The 6,861-nt window shown below is 47.9% G+C and overlaps 1 protein-coding gene across 1 annotated transcript in view; it reads right to left on the bottom strand.

The window, feature by feature from the left end:
• Positions 1–3,471: 3,471 nt before the first annotated feature.
• JPH2 (junctophilin 2) overlaps positions 3,472–6,861 on the bottom strand; it is a 31,811-nt gene continuing 28,421 nt past the window's right edge. The window contains exon 6 of the mRNA XM_048322061.1: positions 3,472–5,998. The gene's annotated coding sequence lies outside the window, so the exon portion shown is untranslated. The remainder of the gene's footprint in view (positions 5,999–6,861) is intronic.

Below are 6,861 nucleotides of genomic sequence, written 5' to 3'. Positions count from 1 at the left end.
ATGATCTAACCTGTTACTCTCCTAATTAAAGCTCATTATTTCTAACCTCTGACCTTTCAGGGGTTGTTAACCTGGTAAAACACCATCTGGTTTCTTCAATTACAAACAAGTAAGTCCCCTGGCAGGAGAGGAGGGATCTGGCAGTTCTACAGAGCACTGGAGTGACGGGAAGAATTTGTGAGTAGAGCGGAGGGGGGGATGGGGGAGGCAGAGGCTTGGGGAAGAGCTGATGGGAGAGTGGTGAGTGAAGTCTCTGGGCCTGAAGAACCACAGGCTGGCTGAAGCTCTGGCATTCCTCAGGGAGTTTCAGTTTAGGAGACACCACATCCACCACGTTTACCTGAGTTTGGCTGGTCCCAGTGACAGAGGCCACACAGTAACTGCCACTATGCAGGGCATGGATGGGACCTCAGCAAGGGTTATTTACTCAGGCAAAACACATGAGTTTAAGTAATTTATCAAAATCCGTAGTTAAAGCCCCAATCAGATTGTCTGCTTACTTTGTCTCTAGATTTGGGTGCTGGGAAATTTGGGGAAATAGGGCATCTATGCCTGTGTCAGAGGAGAGTGACCATGCAGGTGGTTTTTTGGGAGAGCCTCTCCCTTATGATACTGGCCAGCACTCTGAAAGCCAGCCTGCCCCTGGGGCCACATTACAGATTAACCCACAAAATACCAGCTAAAGTATTAATTTTAATCCCTAAAATTTTAAACCCTAAAAAAGGGATTAAAATACCATGAGGGCACCCAGCACCTCCCTGCAACCAGAACAGGCTTCTACTCTGTGGTACTAGACCTTGTTACTGTGATAAAATAGTGGTACCTTTAAATGAATAATATTCAGATCACCAAAGTGGATGCTGAGCAATTGTTTAAATTTTTAAGAGCCACAAAAAATGGTGGGCCACACATTAAGGAAAGAATTGGATGCAGCCCTTTTTTCAATCTGGTCTGGCCCAGCTGCTTCTTTGAACTAATTAGTTCAAGCAGATCACAATTAAAGAGCTGCTAATAAAATCTGGGGATAGTCCTACAGCAATATCAATGTAATCACTCACAGTTATTTGTTTATTTTGTAATTCCTGTTTCCCAAGGCTTCTGGAGGGCTCTTTGGCCAGCCCTGCCCACAGACCTGCCTCAGGGCTTGCACTCAGGGGTTGCTCCTCAGGACTCCTCAAACCAAGGCAGGAGTTCCAGGCATGCCCTGGGGCACACAGGATCAAAGCTTGCCAGTCCTGTGGGACTGACTTTAATTTACTAAAATACCCTCAATTTAGCAGTTAACCAGCCCTACACATTTCTGCCCTGCCAGGGTCTAAATGAAGACTTCAATGGGAGGGCATTTCTTGTGCCCCAAATCTGGGGTGCTCTCTGCCCCAGGGAGGGAATGTGATGGCAACACCACAGGTCCCTGTGCTACGGGTGATGGGCAGAAGTATTAAGGACACTCTGTGCTTTATAATTGCTGAATTTTCTTCAATAATCACCTTATGAATTGGGCTCTGAGTGTGCTGTTTCTATAGAGACAGGGGATGTTGTGAGTGCACCAGTCGTTGCTCGCTGCTCTTCCAATAGGGAATCAATGCCTGAAAACACAAGCTGGGAAGCCTATAAAAACTTTACCCTCTTCAGGAGAAGGCCCTGGGATGGTCCTGGTGCTCACATGGTTTTGAGGTCCTCAGCAAGGGCCCAGTGGGCTCCGAAGCAGGCTGATCCTGTCCTTGTGAGCACGGTGTGGGTGGTTGCTCAGTGGAAGTAAATTAAAAGTGACTTCTTCCAGCAGTGCCAGCATTTCTGGCAGAAGAGGACAGGAGAGGGTGGCCACAGTAAGGCCCCTTGCTGCCAGCCCCGAGCTGGGCATGGGATGCCCTTGCTGGTGGTGTCTGTTCCCTGATGCATTAATGCTCCTGGGACTCAAGCTAGCTTCCTCCAGGAAGGGTCCTAAAGCAAAGGCGGTGGTGTGGAGCCAGACCCATTCCTTCCTCCTGGGCCAGGAAGGAGCACAGGAACCCTTCTGCACATTTCAGCACCTTCTCAATGTCAGGGTCACCTTCACCCCAGCTCTGACCCTTCTACTTGTGCAAAGATGAGGACCAAAAGAGAGGGTTGCTCCTGAGAGCCCCCATGCCCCACAAGAATGGTGGAGGACAGCATGGCTGTCCCCAGGATGCCTGAGCAGGTCACTGTCAAAGGACACTGGGGCTCAGATTGCACCTTTCCTCACACCAGTGGAGGGTAAGGCTCCTGCCCTTCGACACAGGATCAGGCCAGTGCCTTTAGCCTGGTTCTCACATATCAGACACCTCCCTGCCTGCGCTTGGGGACACTTGGCTGAACACTGTGGGGAGGTTATCCCTAAAACCAGCAGCTATTGAGGCAGAGAGCCCAGCACTGTTCCCCCCCTCCCCTGGGGAAGGTGCAGGCTTTTTGTTCTGCCTTTATTAATACTTTTAAAGCAATGTGTTATTGCTTCAGCAGCAGGCCCACCTTCCTCCCGGCTGCCTCTGATACATGAGCCAAAGACCTGCTCCATTCATCAGCCTGAGATTTATGAGGTGCACAAGGCTCCAGTTACCCTGCTGCCCTCAGCTGATGAATGAGATGTAGCTGGTTCCTTCCATACCAGAAGCAAAGCAAGCCCAGAGGAGAGTAAAGCCATAATTTCATCAAACTCAGCTGCTTAGGTCTCTACCAGGGCATGAAATCTTCTGCCACGAGACCCCTCACACCCACAGAAGCTAGAGGCAGCACTCCTGCCCATGAAGGCTGAGCCTGCGTCCCACCAGTCGCTCTGCACAGTCCGGCTTTGTTCATGTGAGACACTCCAGAAATAGAAAAAGGATTGAAGGTTTCAGCTACTCTGGATTCCTCAGGCCCCAGGGCCCTGCTGCCCTGGGCTGGTGCTGGGCTCTGGTCTTCCATCCTCCCCCATAAATGACCCAGCTGCCATTTCCCTCTACCTCGTGCCTGGCTTTCCTCTCACCCAGGCTGTTTTAAGAGGCTGAGCGAGAGGATGGGGCACAGGCAGTGGAGAATCACTCCTCCCCAAAGCCAGGAGGAGCAGCCAGTGACGCACAGCTCGGAATGAACTTGGCAGCAGCCCTGGGGTCGGGAGGCAGCAAAGGGACCTGTCAGCAGCCCTGGGCAGGCTCTGGGCCAGCAAGCTGCCTTTCCTCCTGGCCCTGTGCAACCCCTGCCAGAGGCCAGCACGATGGGAGCACATGGAGTGTGCTCAGAGAGTCGCAGGGTCCTTAAAGGCTGCCTAAAAGCAGTTAGTGAAAACAACTCTCTTTGCAAAGTACCCCCATCAATAAAAAAATGCAAAATTTTGAAACAGGTAATTAGGAAAAAGCTAAAAAATATCCCGATGCCACCAATGAAATTCTGCACTACTCTGTCCTCTAAGACTGAAATGAATCCATCAACATGGAAAGAAACCTGGAGATTCCCCTGCAAAAATCCACACGGATAGAGTGAGCAGATAACTGTTTATTATTGCACATAATCCAGCAGAACAACCGACAGAAAACTCTGGACAGTAGTACACAGATTGTAGTAAACAGCTTGCAAAATCTGTGATGAAGGTATTTTTGTGTGAAGAGTGAAAGGTATCTGCATCTTTGTAAGACCTGAAAAGTATAACACAAAATCCTAGTCAGTTTTGAAAGCATGCAGTTTGAGGTAAATCTGGTATTTTGCATCTAAGAAAATGAAATCCCTAAGGGGCTCTCTCTCTGTGTATATATATCCATATCTCAGTGCAATATGGATACAGTTATACGTCACATAAAAGCAAATCTACCTACTATTCTCAGAAGGCTACCAGAAGGAAAGCACATTACCAAGTGCATATCACATGCATAAAAAATAGCAGGGGGAAAGAATTACCTTAGCACTGTTGAAAAATATCCATTTTTGTGCTTAGTGATAAATAAAAGCCCCTCAGGTCTCTCAATGGAAATTGTCTTGGTGGTGAATAAAAGCAGTTGGCATATTGAAACTGCAGAGTTGGCAAGCGAATGCCAGCAAATGGAGATAAAACGTCAAAGGCAGCAGAGCCTGGGGTTTGCAATACATTTATATTTAAGGAGAGGAAAAAAAAAAAAGAAAAGAAGCAAATTGCTACTAAACTATGCTCTGTGGAAGTGTAGATGATGCTGCACAGCTTTCTCAGGACTGGTACAGCCACATGGCTTTTAGGAAAGGATCACATTCACTTCTCCCACACTTAATACCACGTATTTGCTACTGTGGCAATGTTCCTGAGCTGAATAAGGTTAAAAAATAGACTTGGTTCACAAAGAAAAGTACTGAATTATTCTCACTCTCTTATGCCATAACTAGAGTAGATAAATTAGGCAGGTTTTGCCCCGTGTCTCCAGTGAGTGTAAACCCCTGTGTGTCTGCCACTCCGTCTCTGAAATCCTTTCAGGCTGACCTTTGAATCAGACCGGGCATCGGTTTTTTTCCTTAACTATCATTTCCCCATTCTTTCCAGTCCAACAAGGTTTTCCCACCCAGTCCTGTGCTGTGGGACTTCAGGATACACAGAGGTGCACAACCAACTATAAATAACATCTCTGATTATCTTAAAAAGGGATAGAAAATAAACATTGCTCTTAAAAGAAGGAAGAAACATGTCCAAGCACTCAGTCTCACACTAAACTGTAACTTCATCTGTGCTGACTTTCTAAGCTCGCACTGCCAAGGATCAGAGCAGATCATGGTGGACAATCTCCTTCCAAAGGTCACTCCCTGTCGCAGATTTGGGAAAATCGGTGCAAATCACCCAGGCCTCTCAGCCTCGCACACAGGAGCAACAGCCACAACTGCCCCACTGTACTCTGCCACTGCTGAAAGCCTGGCTGCTGCGTATTTCTGAGCCCAACACCCAAATAAACTGCAGTCACTCACATCTCTGCACCTTTTTCCTCTCAGGAATAAGGTAACCTCTCCCACGACAGCCACCCTGCATCCTCTGGCTGGAAAGTTGTTCGTTCAGCGCAGTGAGAGCCCAGGACCCCCCTGCAGCCTGGCACACCAAGGGGAGTAACCTGCAGGTGTATGGAGGCATTTTCAGCAAGAACCTCCTTGTCACTGTAACTCACAACATTTTCTTAGAAAAAAAGGAGTAAAGGGACAAATTCAGCACACCTTCCTTTCCCATTACACTGGGAAGCCACCCACTGCAAGACGCTTCTGTGCAGAGCATTGTTGGTGGCAGGAGAGCACTTGGATGGTGCCTGGTCCCAAAACAGGCCCCATCTCCACCCAGAGCACCCCCACAGGCACCAACAGCCTTGGATCCACCAGTCCCTCACACCCCACCCCACGGCCCCATCTGTGGTGCATCGGCCGCCACGGGCAGGACTCGGGTCACACTTCAACAAGCCCAATTTCAACTTGCTCCCCCTCTCAGTCCTCCATACATGGAAAATGATGCCAGGTGACAGGGGAAAGGAAAGACTCTTTGTTCATCCCTTCGGATGACTTCCAAGCATGGAGAGCAGCATCGTCCACCCCGAGCCATGGCACAGCTCTCATGAGTCATTCTGGTTGCTGTATTGCCTCATCTCCATGCCACGGATGGTAATCTTTCGAAAATCTCCGACACCGAGTCAACCAAGGGAGTTACAGAACACATCAGTGTGAATGCATGAGACCTTCTCATTCATTTTCCTACAGCTACAGATAAATCCCCCATCCCTGGCATGGCAGGACAGTTGATGGCTTTGGTGAGAATAATTTAAGGCAACTGCTATTTTATACAAAGAAGAGGAGACCACAGTGCAGAAACCCTGGCTTTTCCTTGGTAGATTGTAGAGGCCAGCCACAGCCTGGGAGCAGGAAACTGAACTGATCTTCAGACACTCTCATTTAAGGTTGATGTTTGCAATGCAACCTTAGGATTGTCCTCCTCAAGTCCTCCTCCTAGGTGTTTCCAGGTGGCTGAGCTTTAATCCTCGCCAAGGTCTGAGGTCTCCGCCAGCAGCAACGCCTGGCCGAACACAGATAAATGGGAAAGTCAAGGGAGAGCAAAACACATGACCAACACATTACCACAGCTGTCTGCAAGGCTTTCACCTGTGGAGGCTGAGTGAGATTAATAACATGACAGAAAGCAGTGCCCAGCAGAGCAGTGTTGTTCCCCTCAGGAAGGCAGCCCAACATCCCCACAGGGGCTTGGGAGGTGCCTCTTGTGTTATGTTCACATGAGGCTCAAGGGTCAGGTTCAGCCTTGACAGCGGATTTTTTTGAAATATTTGAGCCCAAGGTGACAAAAATCTTGTGCAAGCTCAGGACACATTCCTGTCTATAGGAGTCCCACAAGCATGAGAAACCTCACAAGATTTTATTGCCACCAAATCCAAATGCAAACCCTTACCCCAGTTCAAGTGGAAGGCCTGAGTGAGATCCAGTTTAACCTTAGAGACGTTTTGGCTCATGTTTAGTAAAACAATTACTAAACCACAGTAACAACCACTGAAGAACTAGCACTGGTGCAATTAAAGCTGCAGATTTCACAATTTCATATTTTCTATGTGTTCTTGCCTCTTGCTGGTCTGAGCAACAAGAAACACTACAATGCATGATTTACCTGGCAGCAGCCACGGTGGAACAGCAAATTGAAAGTGTTTCTTGAAGTGTATTTGCAGCAAACAAATTTCAAATTTAACATCACACACTCTTGCACTGGAAGTCTCACCCCATGCAACACGCCCATGGTACTGGGAAGGCAAAACTATATGATGCAACTGTATCCCACCAACACAGTCTATGTTCTTAATTCTGAGAAAATTTATTAAATAATTTCATGCAATAATTTTACTACATTTTATGAAAAGTGAGTCAACCTTAAAA

Source organism: Corvus hawaiiensis, chromosome 17 (assembly GCF_020740725.1).
Source record: "Corvus hawaiiensis isolate bCorHaw1 chromosome 17, bCorHaw1.pri.cur, whole genome shotgun sequence".
Classification (NCBI taxonomy): domain Eukaryota; kingdom Metazoa; phylum Chordata; class Aves; order Passeriformes; family Corvidae; genus Corvus; species Corvus hawaiiensis.
This window is presented reverse-complemented; position numbering and strand designations above follow the sequence as displayed.